Source organism: Giraffa tippelskirchi, chromosome 3 (genome assembly GCF_054371585.1).
Source record: "Giraffa tippelskirchi isolate mGirTip1 chromosome 3, T2T-mGirTip1v1.2.pri, whole genome shotgun sequence".
NCBI classification, from domain to species: domain Eukaryota; kingdom Metazoa; phylum Chordata; class Mammalia; order Artiodactyla; family Giraffidae; genus Giraffa; species Giraffa tippelskirchi.
The window spans coordinates 155,214,417-155,236,947 of NC_137277.1; the positions used below are offsets into that span (position 1 = coordinate 155,214,417).

Here is a 22,531-nt window from a genome sequence, read left to right on the forward strand (position 1 = left end):
GTCTGCTTCTACATACACAGACCTGTAGCTTTGGGCATATCATCAAATCTTTCAAAGTCGATTTATTTATTTACTTTGTCAGTTCAATGGAGTGAGATATTTTATTAATTGATAATCACCTTGCACAGTGCCAAGACTGGGTGTTCAGTAACTATGCATGTCTTTTCCTTTCCTCATAGAAACTGATTGCTCTGTCTACCTAGTGATTCATGATGGGATATTGCTATTTTGAAGGCATTAGGAAAATCATGGATTTCAGAATCTTCCACTTACTTATCAGTCATATGAGGATATTAAGTAAAGTGAGACAAAGAACCTAGTTGAGCTGCTAGCATGTAATATCATAAATGCTAGTTTGATTTTCTTTCTTTTCTTAATTTAAAGGGACTGTTTTTGAGATAATAATTGACTATATTAGATCTAAGAAATATAACAATCTAATCTTTCCATTATTGGATTGGTTTTACCTAAATGAGTAAATGCAATTTGTTGTGGCTTAGTTGCTAAGTCATGTGTGACTCTTCTGTGACCCCACAGACTGTAGCCTGCCAGGCTCCTCTGTTCTAGAGTGGGTTGCCATTTCCTACTCCAGGGGATCTTCCCAACCCAGGGATTGAACCTGTGTCTCCTGAGGCTCCTGCATTGGCAGGAGGATTCTTTACTACTGAGCCACCAGAGAAGCCCCATAACAAAATTTACTTGACACTAAATAACAACTTAATTTTGTCATTCTAACAAAATAATTTTTTAAAGTGACTTGGAAAATCTTGATTCTCTGAATTCCACTTTGTCTCTATTTCATATTGATAAGATTACAGCCAATGTCTTCCTATTTTAACTCCGTGAGTAAATTATTTCAGCCTATAAAGTATTCTCAAGATACAATCAGGGTTTATTACCCATTTATAAAGCTTCACGTGTCCTGGTCCTGGCCTTCCTTTCTTAGAAAGGAAGCTGATCACTGGGAAAAGGGAGGTAGCGGAAGCAGACGTTGACATCTGAACTGAAATCTGCTCTGATCTGAGAAATGAACTTCTGGGTGTTTTGTCTTCTTTGCTGCAAATGCTGTTTGCAAATTGCCAGTCAATGCACTGTGATGCACAAAAGCTAGTGCAAAATGGAAATTTCTCTTTTAGGAACCAGGAAATAAGTTCTGAATAAAAGAATACTCATTCAGTGAAAGGAGATGGTTGGTCTCTCTGGGCATCAGAGTTGACTGGATGCAGAGAAATTGGAAATTTATTCAGAAGTTTCTGGAACTCTAAACAACAACAAAAAATCACTGAACGTCATCAAGATTCTCAAATTCTATCCAATATGAAAACCAGATGAGTAGTGGTTGCTTTGAATAGTTTTTGAAATTGAAATCTGATGGTTTCTAGAGTGGTGCTCCTGAGAGACCTATTTTATTCAGGCAGGTTTTATGCATATTGTCAGTCAAATGTTAAAAGAAGAAACATCATTGTCACAGGAATAGTTTGTCTCTGTATTCCTCATCAACAGCTGTCTCTTCCTTTCTGAATGTGGGTGTGTCCTGATCATTGATGGCTAAATATCCTCTGTCTATTAGGCAATGGCACCCTATTCCAGTACTCTTGCCTGGAAAATCCCATGGACGGAGGAGCCTGGTAGGCTCCAGTCCATGGGTTTGCGAAGAGTTGGACACAATTGAGAGACTTCACTTTCACTTTTCACTTTCATGCATTGGAGAAGGAAATGGCAACCCACTCCAGTGTTCTTGTCTGGAGAATCCCAGGGACGGGGGAGTCTGGTGGGCCCCCGTCTATGGGGTCGCACAGAGTCAGGCACGACTGAAACAACTTAGCAGCAGCAGCAGCAGCAGCATTATCTCTTTCCTTCTTACAAAATGCAAATCCTGTTCAAGTCTTCAACCTTCTCTATGTGCTCTATGACTCCCAGGAAAGGTGATCCCATTTCCAGCTCAAAAGTGATTATTAGTCCTGGACCAGTTGTGAGAATCCTACCTGCCTGTCCCATAACAGAACTCAGCTTTCAGCCAGACAGATCACGGCAGTCTCCTGGAGACTGATATGAGATGAAAGTTGACATATGACCCAAATTGGCCCAAACATACTAAATAAATGTTGAGTAAATGTAACTTTATTTTTGGAATAGAAGCCTTTTCTTTGTCCTTCTGGGTCATTCAAGTTGCTATTTTTGCTACCTTCAAACTTCATGGGTAGGTTAATAGTACTTGAAAAGTCCAGAAACTATCCCATCTTAAGAAAGCCAATGCATGGAGACAGGCAGAGCCAAGGAAACTGCAGAGAAGCAGGTGTCCTATTTTAACTATACTTGGAGACTCCTTTCTCAGAACTTCCTACTATTCTACATACTAAATATTGTTTACGCTAATTAGAGAGGGAATTTCTATTACATAGAGTCCAAGGCATTGTATCTGAGAAAGGGAAAAACTGATTCTATCTTAAGCTCCTGAGAAGGCCCTCCTGAGTTCAATACATTTTTCCAAATCCCAGACACTGGATAGATCATGTTTGACCCATGATGGTCAAAGATCTTCAGATCCACAAATTCAAAATTTGGGGGAACTGAACTTTCTTTCAATTCCTCACTGGATAAGAATGAACCAAGATAATGAACCTGGCTCTGGTGTGTACAGTAAACCAATGATTTCCCACCTTTTTTAATGCCATTTTAGATCAGATTTTCTGTTCCTTGTAAATGAAAGCATCATACATGAATGTTAAGCCTCTAAAACATATCAGTTTTCGTATATGTCTCATTGAGTTTTCACTTTTTGAGTCTGTGATTGACAGTCTAATGATGTCAGTCAGTTTTCAAAAAGTCTGAAGGATTTGAAAGGGCCAGAAGCCCATTCTTTAAAAATAAATAAATAAATCTTCAATCAGGAAATTAAACCAGTGTGAAGAAACGGACAACATATCTTTTCCCTTTCAAAACTTACAGCCAATGGAGAACCTCTTCTGAGTTCTTCCTTTACTCCATTCCAGTAGAGACTGCAGCAGATTGGTTTCCGTGAGGCCCTGTGTTTTCCAAGCAGCCACGAGAAATCGAGAGAAAGTAAGAGATCATCTGATCATAATGGCTGTGCTGTGTCTTCACTTGTCTTAGGTCAAGCACAAACAGTCAATGTTCCACAGTATAAAAATGACAAAAGCTCATACCTGCAAAACTTTTATTTGTATAATAACATGCTTCATATTTTTTAAAAATAGTTAAAAGCTGATATTAATGCTGGATTTTTCAAATACTCCTGCTGGGAGATTATTTACATTTTTATTGTTCAGAAGTATTTTTGGAATTACATTTTTTTGAAACCCTGCTATAACATTTGGCATATTCTTTTGATAATTGACTGTCCATGATAACAGATTTTGTATTCAATGTAGAAATGACATTCATCAGCACCGATGACTGAGAGGGACAAATTAGGCAATTAAATTGGGCAATATAGTTTTTGATAAAAAAAAATAAAGTGATGTTAATTAAAAGAAAAACCTATATGTTCAAGAAAATGCAAAATATTTCCCCTCCAATTTGAATGGGACCAAATCTTCAGAAAAATTCTTAAAAGTTTAATAAATCAACAGAAATTCTTCTGGAAGAATACTAGACCTCTAGGAGAAATGCATTCTTATGGTTATGAAAAGGGCTTCCCAGGTGATGCTAGTGGTAAAGAACCTGCCTGCCAATGTAGGAAACATGTAAGAGAGGCAGGTTTGGTCCCTGGGTCAGGAAGATCCCCTGGAGGAGGGCATAGCAAACCACTCCAGCATCCTTGCCTGGAGAATTCCACAGACGGAAGAGCCTGGCAGGTTACAGTCCATAGGGTAAAGAGTCGGATATGACTGGAGCCTCTTGGCATGAACACATGCATGGTTATGAAAGTTTTTTCCTCTTTAAGAATATTCTTTAAAAATGAAAATATTCCTGAGTGGGAGAATTGGAGAATAAACTAATAATCAAAAATAATTTGGTGAGGAAAGTGGGAACTGGAAGAGATAGTATTAAATATATGATTGTTGAAAGGAAAGGAGAGATATCTACCTGAAAAAATTCTCTAAATACTCTGAAATCTTGCCTAGGTCTTACCTATAGGGCAGGAAGAGAAAAGATACTATGTGCGACCTCCACATAACAAAAATCTATTGCAGGTATGGGAACAGATGCAACCATGGGTCATCATAAATAATTGAATTTACTATATCTCACTTTCATCAATTCAAATCACCCTCTACTCTTGTCCTCACATTCAGAAAGACTTTATGGCTTTCTTTTTGTTGGTGAAGACACTTTATGACCTTTATGATTTAACACACCGCAGGGAGCTTTAGGCTTCATTCTCAAGGATACTGCTCATTTTCTATGTCATAAAAGGAACAAAAAGTGACTTTTTTCTTTAAAAGATAAAGAATTTTAAGTACACTTGACACATCTTCCAGCATTTTATATCAAAAATTTGTCATGTCTGTTTCTGAAAGGGATTAGGATGACTTAGATATGAAAACATACCAGAAAGAGGCATTTAAGCCTAAAACAAATCAGATCCCATTTCAAATAAACAACATGAACTTTAGGTGAGTAGATCTAAAGCATATTTGGGCAGTGAAGTAATTGTCTTCAGGCTCTGAAACATCTACCACAAATATGGAGAATACAATGGGCTGTATAGCTTTCATTTTCTGACAATATAAAGTGGGTTCATTCATCTCTAGATACACATTTTTGCTTAGACTGATGTATGTGCTCAGTCACTCAATCACGCAACTCCATGGACTGTAGCCTGCCAGGCTCCTTTGTCCTTGGAATTTCCCAGGCAAGAATACTGGAGTGGGTTGCCATTTCCTTCTCCAGGGGATCTTCTGGACCCAGGTATCAAACATGTATCTCTGGCTTAGACTGAAACCCCACCTTAAATTTAGCATGAAAATCCTTGTTTACAAATGAAGGAAATTTCTTCTGGAAAATGTATAGTCAGGAGAATGTGGCTATCTAGGAGCAAGCAGATACTTTCCTTCATCAAGTAAAACCAACTGTGCCAGGAGTAACACGACTTGGACACTTGGAAAAAATAGAGTAACTATTCAGTTCAGTTCAGTCGCTCAATCATGTCTGACTCTCTGCAACCCCATGAACCACAGCACTCCAGGCCTCCCTGTCTATCACCAACTCCCGGAGTCTACCCAAACCCATGTCCATTGAGTCAGTGATACCATCCAACAATCTCATCCTCTCTTGTCCCCTTCTCCTCCTGTCCTCAATCTTTCCCAGCATCAGGGTCTTTTCAAATGAGTCAGCTCTTCGCATCAGGTGACCAAAGTATTGGATTTTCAGCTTCAACATCAGTCCTTCCAACGAACACCCAGGATCGATCTGCTTTAGGATGGACTGGTTGGATCTTCTTGCAGTCCAAGGGGCTCTCAAGAGTCTTCTCCAACACCACAGTTCAAAAGCATCAATTCTTCAGTGCTCAGCTTTCTTTATATTCCAACTCTCACATCCATACATGACTACTGGAAAAACCATAGCTGTGACTAGATAGACATTTGTGGACAAATTAATGTCTCTGTTTTTTAATATGCTATCTAGGTTGGTCATAACTTTCCTTCTAAGGAGTAAGCGTCTTTTAATTTCTGGTTGCAATCATTAACTGCAGTGATTTTGGAGCTCCCCCCCCCAAAAAAAAGCCAGCCACTGTTTCCACTGTTTCCCCATCTATTTCCCATGAAATGATGGGACCAGATGACATGATCTTAGTTTTCTGAATGTTGAGCTTTAAGCCAACTTTTTCGCTCTCCTCTTTCACTTTCATCAAGAGGCTCTTTAGTTCTTCTCCACTTTCTGCCATAAGGGTGGTGTCATCTGCATAGCTGAGGTTACTGATATTTCTCCCAGCAATCTTGATTCCAGCTTGTCCTTCCTCCAGCCCAGCATTTCTCATGATGTACTCTGCTTATGTGTTAAATAAGCAGGGTGACAATATACAACCTTGACGTACTCCTTTTCCTATTTGGAACCAGTCTGTTGTTACATGTCCAGTTCTGTTGCTTCCTGACAACATACAGCTTTGATGTACTCCTTTTCCTATTTGGAACCAGTCTGTTGTTCCATGTCCAGTTCTAACTGTTGCTTTCTGACCTGCATACAGGTTTCTTAAGAGGCAGGTCAGTTGATCTGATATTCCCATCTCCTTCAGAATTTTCCACAGTTTATTGTGATCCACATAGTCAAAGACTTTGGCATAGTCAATAAAGCAGAAATAGATGTTTTTCTGGAGCTCTCTTGCTTTTTTGGCAATTTGATCTCTGGTTCCTCTGCCTTTTCTAAAACCAGCTTGAACATCTGGAAGTTCACGGTTCACATATTGCTGAAGCCTGGCTTGGAGAATTTTGAGCATTACTTTACTAGCGTGTGAGATGAGTGCAATTGTGCGGTAGTTTGAGCATTCTTTGGCATTGCCTTTCTTTGGGACTGGAATGAAAACTGACCTTTTCCAGTCCTGTGGCCACTGCTGAGTTTTCCAAATTTGCTGGCATATTGAGTGCAGCACTTTCACAGCATCATCTTTTAGTATTTGAAATAGTTCAACTGGAATTCCATCACCTCCACTAGCTTTGTTCGTAGTGATGCTTCCTAAGGCCCACTTTACTTCACATTCAAGGATGTCTGGCTCTAGGTGAGTGTGAGTGATCACACCATCATGATTATCTGGGTCATGAAGATCTTTTTTGTACAGTTCTTTTGTGTATTCTTGCTACCTCTTCTTAATATCTTCTGCTTCTGTTAGGTCCATATCATTTCTGTCCTTTATTGAGCCCATCTTTGCATGAAATGTTCCCTTGGTATCTCTAATTTTGTTGAAGAGATACACAATTCAAAATTTAAAAGAAACAGAACTGAGTTTAAAATGAGTGCAAAGGGACTTCCCTGGTGGTACAGTAGAAAGGAGTCCATGTGTCATTGCAGTGGACACAAGTTTGATCCCTGGTCTGGAAAAATCTCACATGCCACAGAGCAACTAAGCCCATGTGCCACAACCGCTGAGCCTGTGCTCTGGAGCTCACATGCCCATGCCCCAACTACTAAGCCCACATGCCTGCAACTACTGAAGCACGCATGCCTAGAGCCCTGTGCTCCGCAACAAGGGGAGCCACCACAATGAGAAGTCCGTGCACCGCAAGAAAGAGTAGTCTCACTCACCGCAACTAGAGAAAGCCCACACAGAAATGAAGAACCAGTGCAACCAGAAATAAATAAATAAAATAAAAATAAAATTAGTGTAAAGATCTAAATAGGTATTTCTCCAAAGGAAATATAAAAGAAGTTCAACATTATCAGCCATCAGGGAAATGCAAACCAAAAGCCCCATGAAAGAACACTTCACACTCACTAGTGTGGTTATAAAAATAAAACAAACAGATAAAACAAGTGTTGGGCAGGATGTGGAGAAATTGGAAGTGTCATATATGACCAATAGAAAAGTAGATACATAGTACAGTACAAGAAAACAATCTGGCAGTTCCTCTAATAGTTAAGCTTACATTTACCATGTTACCCAGGAATTTCAATGCTAGATATTTACCCAATAGAAATGAAAACATATGTTCACATAAAAACTTACAAACAAAAGTCCATAGCAGCATTATTTCTAATAACCTAAGATGCTGCTGCTGCTGCTGCTGCTAAGTCGCTTCAGTTGTGTCCGACTCTGTGCGACCCCATAGACAGCAGCCCACCAGGCTCCCCTGTCCCTGGGATTCTCCAGGCAAGAACACTGGAGTGGGTTGCCATTTCCTTCTCCAATGCATGAAAGGGAAAAGGGAAAGTGAAGTTGCTCAGTCGTGTCTGACTCTTAGCGACCCCATTGACTGCAGCCTACCAGGCTCCTCTGTCCATGGGATTTTCCAGGCAAGAGTACTAGAGTGGGTTGCCAGTGCCTTCTCCAGAACCTAAGATGGAAACAACGCAACTATCCATCTACTGATGAATGGGTATAAAAAATATGATATATTTATACAATGAAATACTATTCAACAACGAAATAACTGAAGTGGGACAACATGGATGAAACTTTTGTTAAGCAAAGAAAGAAAAATCACAAAGGACCATATATTATATGATTCTATTAATAGGAAATTTACAGAATAGACAAAGACAGGAAGTATTGGTGGTTGCCTAGGGGGTCAGTGAATTATTGGGTAGTATGTGAATTATATCTTAATAAAGCTGTTAAACTAAAACATAGACAAAGGGTTCAGGGTATATGGCTCACAGTGCTATAAACAAAATAAACTTAAGAATTTTTAAAACCAATTTTTCCTTCCTACTCATAACTTTCTTAATTTCCTGATCTGCAGTAGGATTTTATATTTGATTCTTTAGCAGTGAAGTTGATAAAAAGATAAATTTTTTGAACAAGTGGACAAGCACAAGGTGTAAGTGGTTTTCACAATGTCCTAAATGATCAGTAACAGATGTGCAAAAAGAATCCTGGTTTTCTGATTTTCAACCTAAATCTGGTTTCTTAGCAACATAACCCTTCAAGTTTCTGGTTCCAAATACTCAAGTCCAGAAAATGAATTGTTTCAAAAAGCAAGGAAATATAGTCACATGGATGTCTATTAAAATCAAAATGTATGTAATTTGCCTCCAGACCTTTAGAAAATACAGTACAAATAGGTCAGAACTCATTCAAGTCAAAGTTAAATAGAATAATTTTTTACCTCAAATTGTGATTTTTAAAAGGGACTTTTTTGTTGTCGTTCTTCCTTGCAAGAGTGATTTCTCAGGGAAAAGACACAATGTATTGATTGACAATCAGTTTTTTTTCCCCTGACCTCTCATTCACTGATTTTAAAATTATATTTAGAGCTCAATATATGGTTGAGATGAAGAAATACTTGTGGAAAATAGGAGGACAGGAAGAACAGAATGCTCTAAAACAAACTAGGAGGAGCTGAAGGTTGAAGAGAGCTTTTTCGCAACTCAAATCCTCATTTCAATCAGCTCTGTCCTTTTTAATAGCTCAAATGAAATCTTTAATGTCATCTCTGTTCTGCAGAGAAAATACAGAGCTCTCTAGCTGAAATAGACAAAGAAAGGCAGATACAGTCCTAGAAGTTTTGTTTGGTCTTCTAAACCTTTTTTAAAAATTTTGTTTATTTGTTTATTTATTGGTGTGTGTATATATATATATTTATTTATTCTACTTTCTATCCATTTACATATTTTTTCTTTTTTAAAAAATTTGTCTCTTTTAATTGAAGGATAATTGCTTTACAGTATTGTGTTAATCTCTGCCGTATATCAACATGCACCAGCCAAATGTATACATATGTCCCCTCCCTTTTAAACCTCCCTCCCACCCCATCCTGTTCCTCTAGGTTGTCCCAGAGCACTGGTTTTGACCTCCCTGCATCATACAGCAAATTCCCACTGGCAATCTATTTCACACATGGTAATATATATGTTTCCATGCTACTCTCTCAATTCATCTCACTCTGTCCTTCACTCACTGTGTCCACAAGTCTGTTCTGTATTTCTGCATCTCCATTGCTGCCCTGCAAATACCTCCAGACCTTTAACTTCTTATTTTTTTGTGTTCCTATTAACATTTCTATTATGTTCCCATTAGGGCTCTGAGCCATGTTTCAGATGTCGGTCTCTCTGGTACCTGGATGAGTTCCTTCATATAGAGGAGGGACTCAAAAATATTGCTGAAGGTATTGACCTTTGTTTCAGTGGATAGTGGGGTTTTATTCCCCTGCTTTATACTGTCAGCACCTAAAAATCCCAACTGTTTGTGACCTACCTTTGTCTTCCTCCTGTCTCTTCACAAAGTGAATTATATTTCTAGGAATGAGCCCATGTCTAGTTTGGGACCATGCTTTGGTTTTTCTGAAAATCAACTTGAAAAGTGTAGAGGTTGCTTTGCAGTTGTTGACCTCACATGCTGACAGGATGGAACAGAAAGGTCAGCCGGGAAACAGAAAGGGTGATCACTAAGACTTCAGAAGAAAACACCAAGCTTTTCTAAACTCAAAAACAAACTGTATTTGTTTATATGTCGTCTCAGTTGGCTGCGCCTTTGTTGTACACTCAATTCACAATTTGGCTGATTAACAATGTAAAGGTAAGTATTGCTGGCCTCTGGTGACTGGAATCAAAAGGAAGCCAGGTATGGCCTCTTCACAACCCCACGTATACCATGCGGAAAGGAGCTAAACTTTGGCTAAACATAAAAGTGTATTAGCAAGTAGGCAAGGAGAGAAAAAAATAAAAGAGGAGTCAATAATTGAGTCAGAGAGTGTGCATGGCAAAACTGTTCACAGCAGCAATCTTTGGACAATGTAACTATTTGTGGCAGACAATTCGGTCATGTACCTCCATTATTGATTCTCCCTCCTTAAAATTTGATTCTTATCTTTCTTGTTGTTTTCCTAGTATCTGCTTTTTGGGGATTCACAATTTTACTTCAGTTTTGGGAAGTGGAGTATAAATAAATTTAACAGGGGGCGTGGTGTGAGGTGCCATGCTGTGACAAACTGCTCCTTTAAAAATAATGCTGTGCTCACTTAAGCCTCACCCAGTGCTCTGATAAATTTTTGAGCTATTTCACTCACTGTTACTACCTAAAATATCTTTCCCTTTTTAGACTGCCAAAGCATGCCATTCTCTCCTTAACAACCTGGTTTTCAGTTTATATCCCTCATCCTTCCTGTTACTCAAAATTTTAAAAAGATCAAAATCAACAACTCTTGTGTTACATTTGATTATTCTTCTTTTACTATTCTATATGTAACTCACCTTTCTGCTTTTTCTTCAATGTATATCAAATAACAACATCATTTCTCATTAGCTCTGATGCTTACACACAAGACCGAGCCTACCATTATTCCTTGCCTGGATTACTATGATAGTTTCATAATAAGGTTCTCTGCTTCTACCTTTTCTTTCTACATACTATTTTCTACACAGTGGCTAGCATGATTTTTAACATAAGTCATACGATACTAATTTTCTGCTAAAACTCTGGTGAAATGTCTCCATAAAATCAAAGTAAAAGCTGAAGTCCTTAATATGACTTACAAGTCTCTGCATAACCCAACTCTGTTATCTCTCTGACCTCCTTGTCTACAATTCTCCCATTATTTTACTCTGAAACACTTACACGAAGGAAGTCAGTATGCTCTTACTCTAAAGCTTTCTCTCTAGCCATCTCTCTCTCTCTGGTAAATTATTCTCCAGATAACTTGACTAGCAATTTCATAACCTTCAGATCTACTCAGTTAACCACTTTCTGAACATCCCATCTAATACTGCAATCTGCAGTTTATACTCCAACTCACCTGCTCCGGTCACCATTACTCTACTTCTTTTTTTAAACAATAGAAATTCCCTCCCTCTAACATATACTAAATTATTTATTGTAGCCTGTCTTCATGCACTAAAATTAAGCTCCATAAATACATGAACTTTTGTTTTGTTCATTGATGATTCCCTTGTCCATTAAACAGTGCCTAGTACACAAAAATAAATCAGAGTCTATTTATGTTAAGATACTCAGTCACTTAAATGGAGACTTGAGTTGTATTAGTTTAGTCAGTTTTGTATGAATATGTGTTCTTCATGGAACTACATGGATAGCAGCATGTTGCGTGTTGACATGTACATTTATCATCCTCATTACCTCAACTTAAATAGAATGTCTAATGATTCATTTACGGACCAGTGGGTTTTTAAAGAAAAATACCTAACTCATGACAACTGTTTGTCATTTGCTTCACCAAATCCTCACGCAGAACAAGAGAGATAGATGAATAAGCTCCATGATTCATCAATTTTTTCATTCTCTGCTAATAGATTCTTTTTGCTGTTTGTATTCTGTGAATCATTTTCCTTTTTATAGCTTCTCCATATCTCTCTTCTTTTTTCTATAATAAAGCTTCAATAAAAATGATTAAAAAATTGCAAAAAAAATGAAGATAGTTATAACTTTTTTTCTTATGATGAGAACGTTTAAGATCTATTCTCTTAGTAACTTTGAAATACATAATACAGTATTATTAACTACAGTCAGCATGCTGTATGTTACATCCCCATGATCTATTTACTTTATAACTGGAAGTTTGTAACTTGGTTTGGGAGATGTTGAGTTCAAGACATGTATCAAACGTCCAAGTGGAGATGTTAAATAACCAATTCCTTCCAAGAATCTAGAGGTCAGGAGGAAAATTTATGTAAATATGAAAGAGAAGATATTCTGGACTACTTCCTTGTTTTATCCATGGCATAGAGGAAAGGAGATGAGAGGAAGCTCGCAAAGGAGACTGAGCAAGAGTGGACAGGGACTTGGGGGAAGAAGAGGGACGAGAACCAGCTGGGAGTGTTATCATGAAAGCCAAATGAAGGAAGTATTTCAGGACCGGGTCAAACATAATCAACATAACCGTGTGTTATGTTGGAAATGCCTAAATTATATGAAGGTAGCATGGGCCCTATTAAAACCCATTACCATTGGAAAAGTTAAGGACACTGTTAAATATACACTTACTTGCCGATTTTTAGCACTTCTTGTACCTCTTGGATTTTTTAAAACGTTTTGTTTAGTACTTTACTGATAGAAGCTGAGGAGATACAAATATAATGATGCATGGTCCCTAATGAGATCTGCAGTCTGATGAGCATCTCATGGTTTTTTTCCATCCTTTGATTTTTCTCCATCTTACTACTTTGTAATTTGTATGAGAACAGAGTGAGGCAAAAGGAGAGAAAACAGCACTCCTGGCAAGGCTACCATGCTGTAAGTGCCCTAGTCCTACCCAGAGAACAATCTGCCCAGAGAACATTCAGTGACTTTTTATTGACCAGTTGAGTCAAGAAAATTCCAATAGAGCTGGATAATACAGTAAAGTTCTAGGGATGAAATGTCAGATACTTCCAGCATTCTAGTTTTGAAAAAAGCAAACATTCATCATAGTAGAAAATCAAATTTGTAGCACAAGGATTAGAAAGAGACTAACATACTAAATTCTAACATTGCAAAGAGTTATTTTTCAAAACAATTGGGATTCAATATTGGGTGATTTTTTTTTTTAGATTTTTAATTAGACCTTAATATGGTCATGACATTTTGATAGATTTAGACAATTTTCAGCCTTCCCACAGAGATTCATCATTTTCCTCTTCTGACAATGAGTTCTTCCCACACAGAGAATCTCAGCTTAAAGAGCCTCAGTTGAACAAATATAATTAATAACACACAGCCTTCAACTTCATGTTTAAATGCATTTAAAGGAATTATTAATGACTTTGAAATAATGAAAGAAGTGGAAAGAAATTACTTTTCATTATGAAGAAGAGAATCAAAATATTTCAGGCAAGTTTTTGGGAAAAGTGAAACAAGGAGAAACATGTGGGGGGAGAAAAGAGAAGGGAGAAGAGGAAAAAGAGACATATTCAGAGCTTTTAATGACTTTTATAGGATCTCTGTGCAGAATACTCCCACGTCCATGCTATTCCTCTTTTTCAACAACAGAAATAAAGAAATTTCTGATACCTGCACATTTCACAAAGAGCCATTTCCCTAGCCATCAGGTTTTAAGCTAATCCTAAGTTACAGGGATAGTGATATGGCAGAAAGTGAAGAGGAACTAAAAAGCCTCTTGATGAAAGTGAGAAAGGAGAGTGAAAAAGTTGGCTTAAAGCTCAACGTTCAGAAAACTAAGATCATGGCATCTGGTCCCATCACTTCATGGCAAATAGATGGGGAAACAGTGGAAACAGTGTCAGATTTTATTTTGGGGGGTTCCAAAATCACTGCAGATGGTGATTGTAGCCATGAAATTAAAAGACACTTACTCCTTGAAAGGAAAGTTATGACCAACCTAGACAGCATATTAAAAAGTAGAGACACTATTTTGCCAACAAAGGTCCGTCTAGTCAAGGCTATGGTTTTTCCAGTAGTCATGTATGGATGTGAGAGCTGGACTGTGAAGAAAGCTGAGTGCCAAAGAATTGATGCTTTTGAACTGTGGTGTTGGAGAAGACTCTTGAGAGTCCCTTGGACTGCAAGGAGATCCAACCAGTCCATCCTAAAGGAGATCAGTCCTGTGTGTTCATTGGAAGGACTGATGTTGAAGCTGAAACTCCAATACTTTGGCCACCTGACGCGAAGAGTTGACTCATTGGAAAAGACCCTGATGCTGGGAAGGACTGGAGGCAGGAGGAGAAGGGGACAACAGAGGATGAGATGGCTGGATGGCATCACCGACTCAATGGACATGAGTTTGGGTAAACTCCAGGAGTTGGTAATGGACAGGGAGGCCTGGTGTGCTGCAATTCATGGGGTCGCAAAGAGTCGGACTTGTATGTAGGACTTCCCTGTAGCTCAAATGGTAAAGAAGCTGCCCCCAATGCAGGAGACCAAGGTTCAATCCCTGAGTGGGGAAGAGCCTCTGGAAAAGGGAACACCAATCCACTCCAGTATTTTTGCCTGTAGAATCCCATGGACAGAGAAGCCTGGCAAGCTAGAGTCCATGGGGTCACAAAGAGTTGGACATGTCTAAGTGACTAACACATAACACATGCTTGTATGTAAACCAGGAAAATAAATCATAATAAGATATCATTACTTACATAAAAAATAGGTTAAAATTTTAAGTCTTGTTTTAACAAATGTTTGTGAAAATAAGAACCAATAGTGCCCTGACACAAGGATAGATGGAGTATAAATTATTAGAACCACTTTGTAGACAGTTTAGAATTAGTAATATTAAAGAAAGCTCTGCCTATCACTTCTTCTGCTACTAATATATGTGCCCCATGTACAGAAAAGTTTATTATACTCCCAACCTGGAAATATCCCTAGTATGAAGAATTCCTCTTGCTACACAGTGACTTTCTGATATTTTCAACTAGGTCTCATAAGTAAGGGTTACATTTAAAGAAAATTTTCTCAGTACTCACCACCACTCTTAGACTGATTCAGAAAAGGCAAGAAAGACGTGGGAGAGTTTGCTGACCACTTTTTAGAAAGTTTGCATCATGTCTGAGAGAGTCACATGAACAGTTGGACAATAGGATGCCTTTAGACTCTTATAAAAGACTGTCAGGACTTGTAGGACTGATGTTGAAGCTGAAACTCCAATACTTTGGCCACCTGATATGAAGAGCTGACTCATTTGAAAAGACCCTGATGCTGGGAAAGATTGAGAGCAGGAGGACAAGCAGACGACAGAGGATGAGATGGTTGGATGGCATCATCGACTCAATGGACATGAGTTTGGGTAAACTCCGGGAGTTGATGATGGACAGGGAGGCCTGGCGTGGTGCGGTTCATGGTGTTGCAGAGTCAGACACGACTGAGCGATTGAACTGAACTGCGGAGGCTGTCATGCTGTAACAGGAGACTGTTACAGCTATTCTACAAACAGGGTGAGAAATAAGTTCACATCAGGGATGGTATAGACTAGGGACAGAAAAAATCAAGAGTCTTTGATGACTGTATTAGTCCATTTCTATGAATGAACTCCTGTGCGTGCGTATTAGTTGACTCAGTCGTGCCTGACTCTGTGACCTCATAAACTATAGTCTGCCAGGCTCCTCTTGTCCATGGAATTCTCCAGGCAAGAATACTGCAGTGGGTTGCCATTCCCTTCTCCAGGGGATCTTCCTGACCCAGGGGTCAAAACTGGGTCTCCTGCATTGCAGGCGGATTCTTTACCATATGAGCTACCAGGGAAGTCCAAGTTTACCCTACTGCTTGATGTATTGATTTCTTCAGCCATATTGGATCAAGGTTTCTTGTAATTTGGATGAAACTATCCAAACTGCTACAGGAAGCAGGTGTATCAATGCCAGTGTTGCTCATATGCATAACTTTCTTCTTATTGTGTTACAATATATCTAACCACAGTATCAAGGTAAACTCTTTAGGCGAGATCCATCCATAGCCCATACGATGACATAAAGTATTTAAAAGCATCATAATATAGTCCTCTAACTATTTGTAATCCTAACAAGAAATTGTAGAAGTCTTCCTAATGTTATTCTTGAAGACATAAATCACAGGACTTCCTAGCAATGCCCTTCTATATATGTGACCAAGCTAGGCTAAAATATATCTTGCCTTATATTTTTGTGAAAAGAAAATTTTAATATTTCAAATAATTTTTTAAAACTTTGATACAAATAATCCAGGTTTTACTAGAGAAAAATTACAAATTATATACAACTAAAAAACTATCCAAATATAGCCAGTCTTTGCATTTTGTTTTATGTACTTTCTAAAATTTTAAGAAACTATGAACACAGACTTTTACAAAAACTGGGCTAATTAATGCATGTTGATCTGAAATATCCTTTTAAATTTCCCATTGTACTAGGAAAACTGTTCCAACCACATAATTCATCTATCTGATTTATCTGGAACTATGCGGAAAATGTCTTTGGATAATTTTAATGAGTACTTATTGTAGAAGGAGTAAATCACTGACCCAGAAACATGGTCAAGTTCTTTTCAGTTATAGTAGCCACCTCAAAAATCAGTGCTGAAGAAGTCTTGAATTAGAATAACAGGAGACAATTGATTTGACAATCTTTAAAGAAAATAATTCTGGAAATACCATCCATTACCAAAACCAGAAAGTCATGAGCCATGCTCTTAAAACATGAGTTATGTTCATGTTTTTCTCTTTAATTTTGTCAGTTCTTGGCTGAGAGATACAGAAAGGTTTTCATTTTTCTTATGCATGTTATAGGATATTAGTTTTGCCTTTATCCTTTTCTTTCCCATGTTGTAGTGAAAACCTACTTACTGAGCTCTGCCATTAAATGCTGCCAAAAAGTACCAGTAATTTCATCGTCTTGACATCAGAGCTATAAAAATTAATCTATTTGGAGAGTTACTATGGAAACAGGCAGATGCTGCCTTTATCTACCAAAGACCATAAACGCTGTTCTCACTCATATCCTAGGAAAAGCCGTACAGGTTAGTGGGCTAGAAGAAAGCTATCAAACCTCAGGGAATGGAAAATATCTGTACGTATTTTACTGGAGTGGTTTGGACTCAGTGTAGTTTGTTTGCCTGGAAAGCACCTGCCTTGCATGCATAAAACACAGAATTAATTGTGTTTAAATGGCTCTCAACTTCTTTCTCATTGCAAAGTTCATCCTGGTTCTCAGTTTATGGCCCTCTAATGTCATCGGTCTGCAAGGTCTCCTTATTTTAGTTATTCTTTTTTATTTTAGTTTCTCAATCCCATCCAACTCTACCCACCTACCTTAGGTAGGTAGGAATAAGACATCTGTTTTAGGATATAGTTTTAATGTGACCTAATGGCACCACACCACTCTGCAGATGTACTGCAGAGTTTACACGTTCACCCAAATTGAATCTCTTCTGGTATCCAACATCCAAATTTGATTTTTGATTATAAGTATGCTTCTGATTATATTTTGATTATAAGTATGTTTGATTATATATGTGTTTGATTAGTAACCTTTTAATTGTTGCCATAGTCTGCCTCTGAAAATAGACAGCCTTCTGTGACTTCTCTTTTCATTTGTTCTGATTTTGTGCTACTCATCCTGCAGATACCCTGTGTCCTTCTGTTACCCCAGGGACATCTAAGTGGTGAACTTTTAAAGCTTTCTCCTCTGAGCATCACTGCCATGATCTAGATTTTCTCTGTGTCTTCTCTTCCAACAGAAATGTAACTCTTTCCATAGTCTTATTTCCCTTAAAGAGAAATGGCAAAATAGTATAAGGAATTAGTCCATGAAAATGAAAAGTGTTAGTTGCTCAGGTGTGTCTGACTCATGCAACCACATTGACTGTAGCCCGCATGGCTCCTCTGTCCATGGAATTCTCCAGGTAAGAATACTGGAGTGGATAGCGTTCCCTTCTCCAAGGGATCTTCCTAACCCTGGGATTGAACCCAGATCTCCTGCATTGCAGGTGGATTCTTTACTGTCTGAGCCAACAGGGAAGCTCTGAATTAGTCCACACTGGCATCTTAAAGAACTTGAGTTTCTCTAATGATCCTCTTGACTGCTTGCAGGAGATGAATACTATCATCTCAGACTGGTTGCTAATCAATACAAACCAACTACCTAAAGATTCATAGGCAGCTTTCGGCTTTTTTTTTTTTTACTTCTTTTTTTTTTTAATTAGTTTATTTATCTATTTTTTAACTTTACAATATTGTATTTGCTTTGCCATACATTGACATGAATCCGCCGTGGGTGTACATGTGTTCACCTCCCAGAACACCCCTCCCACCTCCCTCACCATCCCATCCCTCTGGGTCATCCAGGTGCACCAGCCCCAAGCACCCTATATCGTGCATCGAACCTGGACTGGCGATTCGTTTCACATATGATAATCTACATGCTTCAGTGGCTTTTTTGTTTGTTTTTCTTGGGAACAAATTTCATTGCTTCTTTTCTTTTTCTTGGTTCTTCAATTATTTTTGATGAGTATTTATTCTCAAGAACACTTAGTTTGTCAATTCTTTTTTTTTTTTTTTTTTTTTGCCTTCTCTACTTAGTCTCTAACCAGCAAGCATTGAATCTCAACCGGCCTATAGATCACTTTTGTCCATATTCAACCAACACCAACAATTTGTAATAAATCCCCAAAGCTGGCAACTTATACATTTCATACATTCTGTATATATTCCTGTGTTTTAGAGGACCATCCGTTATCTTTCTCATCACTTAAACTCAACATGTGCTGGTGGTGCATTGGTGGTATAGTGGTGAGCATAGAAGCCTTCCAACATGTGCTGGTTATTTTCTCTAATTGTATCTAATACATTGCTAAATCTGCATTCCTCTTTCTTAGTCCATCTCTTAAATATCTCCCTTCCTCTTCAAATCATTGAAGCCGTGATAACCTAGCTTTCTTGGCTAGGATGATTTCTATATCCTTCTCTCTAGTCTTTTCTCCAACAGTTTCTTATTTTCTTCTTTTTGGAAATAAGAGATGTGAGTGAGAAGAAAACATATTGAATTGAAAATAAGAAATGGATTCAGCTTCCCATTTTACATTATCTGGTTGACAAGTCTAGAAAACACTACTTGACTTGTTTTACTTATCCCTACATATGAAAACTGCATGCAGAAAAAGAAAGTCTATAAAAAGTACACTTCTACAATAAGTTTCTATTGGGAACATACCCTTCGTTTTTCTGATCACATCACTATCTTCTAACCCTAAAGAAGCTCAAGAAAAGCACAGAACCGCTGGCAGGGGTCCAGTTTGGATGTTTGCAGTTGCACATTCGCCCCATCTCTTTCTCCTTGGCCACTGAAGTGAGCCTCCTACCTCCCCACAGAGACTGGGAGACAGGGCTGCTGTCACATTTCAAAGAGAAGGCTTCCAGGTCTTTGAGAAAGGAAGTCCTGGGTTGTAAAACTGGCAAGAAGTTTTTTAAAAAGATTTATATCTCAAAAGGCTTCCTAGGTGGCACAGTGGTAAAGAATCCACCTGCCAATGCAGGATATGCAAGAGACACGGGTTTGATCCCTGAGTCCAGAAGATCTCATGGAGGAAGGAGTGGTAAACCACTCCCTCCAGGTATTCTTGCCTGGAGAGTCGCGTGGACAGAGGAGCCTGGTGGGCTACAGTCTATGGGGTCGCAAAGAATTGGACACGACTGAGCACACACACACACACACACATGCATATCTCAAAAGGGCAAAGAAAGAATAACATTTTTCCTAGAGTAAATGCTCTGAGGAAAGGAAGTTCAGGCAGGAAGAATTCTAAAGTTTGGTTAAGCTGAAGGGAATTTTTAAGGCAGCCCTGGTCAGTTCACTTCATTCGTGGCAGCATTCATGAATAAATACCCATGCAGTTAAAGGCACTGGATGTTCCCAATGGACATTACCTTAGCTTTAATTGTAATATTCTCCCAATTCATTTGTCAGGCATTGCCTAGAATGAGCTTATTTTCCCCCTGAATCATAACTATGTGGGTACCTCCTGGACTGGTCCAGACACCAGGAGGATACTCACTGCATTAAAATTCAATTCAATCCAATCAAAGGAAAACAGTATTAACTGTACTGAAAAAAACATGTCAAGTCCTGCTCAGCATTATTCTAAGTAGAAAATTGTCTATTCTCTCCTTTAATGAATTTCTAAATAGCCCCAGAGACTCTTCTCCAAATAAAAGTTGACTTTGAGCATGATGTGTGTTTTAGCTGCTCAGTAGTATCTGACTCTTTGCAACCCTATGGACTGTATCCTGCCTCTCAGGCAGACTCTTTACCATCTGAACCATCAGGGAAGCTCCACTGCATAACACCAGTACCTAAAAACTAGTTTAAAATGGAACAAAGGGACACATGGTGTGAAAGGCCGACAGTTGTACAAGTATAGAGCGAAACAGTGAAATAGTGAACACAGTAACTTGTTGTGCCAGGCTTTAAATATATGCATTGGTCATCACCAGTCTACTCGTTCATTGAGACAGAGCTTTCCACTGACATCACAGCTGACAGTGTCCGCTGGGACACTGACTTGGTTGGCATATAGCTGGTCCTCCATCTACATACGCTGTTTGCACAACCACCCACATCTTGGCAGCCCAGTTTTCTAAAAAGGTACAGCTGCCTGATGAGATGACTCAGGAGTGTACCAACTGAAAACAGCCTGGCTTCGGCTGGCAGGTTGCTCTGTGTTCAAGGACAAAGCCAAGAAAGCAAAGGACTCAAAAAATGTTTGTTAAAAATAGTGGCACCTCGGGCTTCCCTGGTGGCTCAGTGGTAAAGAATCCACCCACCAATGCAGTAGACACGGGTTCAATCCCTTGTTCAGGAAGATCCCACATGTCCCGGAGCAACTGAGCCCATGTGCCACAACTGTGTTGAGTCTGTACTCTAGAGCTCGGAACCCACAACTAATGAGCCCAACTACTGAAGCTCGAGCTGTAGAACCCATGCTCTGCAACAAGAGAAGCCGCCACAGTGAGAAGCCTGAGCACCAGAACAAAGAGTAGCCCCTGCTCACGGCAACTAGAGAAAAGCCTGCACAGCAACGAAGATCCAGCACAGCCAAAACTAAATAAATAAATATCTTTTAAAACGTGGTGCCTCGAAACTCACTATTCCCCAAACATATGACATAGTCTTCTGACCTCATGTCTTTCCAAATTCACACTTGTTTAACCAGTAATACTGTGAATCTCTCTTGCTGTTCTGCTATTTTTCCATCTGGCAAATCTCAACAGTCAATTTCGCTCAAGAATCATCACTCCTATAAAACCTCTTTGATGTCTCATGAGGCTGAATCAATCTTCACTTACATATTCCCAGAGCACTTTATATATGCATCTCTCCTGGCACTTACCTCATTTACTTCAACGCTCTGATTGGTGAAAGATGAATAAGGCATGTCTCCAGCTCTGAGAGAACCCACAATCTAGCAGAAGAGACAGAAAACCAATTACCGTTGTCAGTCTAAACCCTGATAAATCTGCCTGATCATTGTTCCAGGTGTTCTCTGGTCGGGTTTCTTAAAGTCTTTGCCTTCCAGCTTTTTAAATTCCTCCAAACTGGGGTAAACTATCTCTGAATTGTTGTAGTTATTTATGAAATAATTTTAGTTTTCAAAATATAATTTTAATCCTAGAGCAAATTATAAGATTTTTCTAAGCATAATAAAAAAAGTTAGCTTTTTTGTCATTAAAATAAAGTAGAGCAACTAAATTTTGTTGACAAAGCCCTCTCACCCTCAAGACTCACCTGTGATTCACTCGTGACTTACCTACATAAAAGGTGGAGTTTATGACAAATAATTTTCACACTTTCAGCCTAAAATCACAATTATTGTCCCAAGAATTTATAGGAATATCTCTTTTAGGACATAAAAGGGACTTATTCCCCTAACTTTTGGTAGTATTGGTGGCTAACAGCTCACAGCTGAGTCTCTGTTCCTGGAAATTATTCTCAGCTGAAGAGTGTCCCCCAGACCAAGCCCAAGAAAGGGTAGCTTCCAGTAGGAATCTAGTGTTCAGTAATGGGTTGATGTGAGGATACGAAGACCAAACTCCTTGCCAGTTTAAGACAATTCTGCAAGGCCATCCCAGATCTAGAGTTCCTGGTGGGATTGGCTGAGGTCCTGGTTACAACTGCATCATGGTTCAGTCTCTGCCCAAGTCTGTTTCCTTTACTCTCTATGGGAATGTTGATCACAAGAGCATTCACCCCCAGTAAACTTGCTGCAGTCAAATCCCCATCCTCAAGTCAATTTCCAGGGAAGCTGGCCAGCAACACGGAACACCCTGGGAAAAATATATAATACTATCACCAGAATTGCCCAGGGCTGGGGTTCTTCCCCTGGCAGGTGTGTCTCAGCAGCACTCTGACTGCGACTTGGGTCTCTGACAGATGAAGGGAAATCAGAGGGACCTGAAGCTGAATCTTAAGGCTGACCAGACTCTTTGCCCAATAAGCCTATTACTTAACCTGTGCTATATAACATGATAGAATAAATCCTGAACCCAGGCAAGAAGAGAGG

General features: G+C 38.9%; 1 long non-coding RNA gene across 3 annotated transcripts in view; it reads right to left on the minus strand.

Annotated features, from left to right (window-relative positions):
* The window catches only part of LOC145542894 (uncharacterized), a 193,499-nt gene that overhangs the window by 38,772 nt on the left and 132,196 nt on the right, over positions 1-22,531 (minus strand). For all 3 annotated transcript variants that reach the window (XR_014080216.1, XR_014080214.1, XR_014080215.1), the window contains 2 exons: positions 21,362-21,433; positions 2,948-3,026 (listed from right to left, as the gene is read on the minus strand). This is a non-coding gene — a long non-coding RNA (uncharacterized LOC145542894). The remainder of the gene's footprint in view (positions 1-2,947; positions 3,027-21,361; positions 21,434-22,531) is intronic.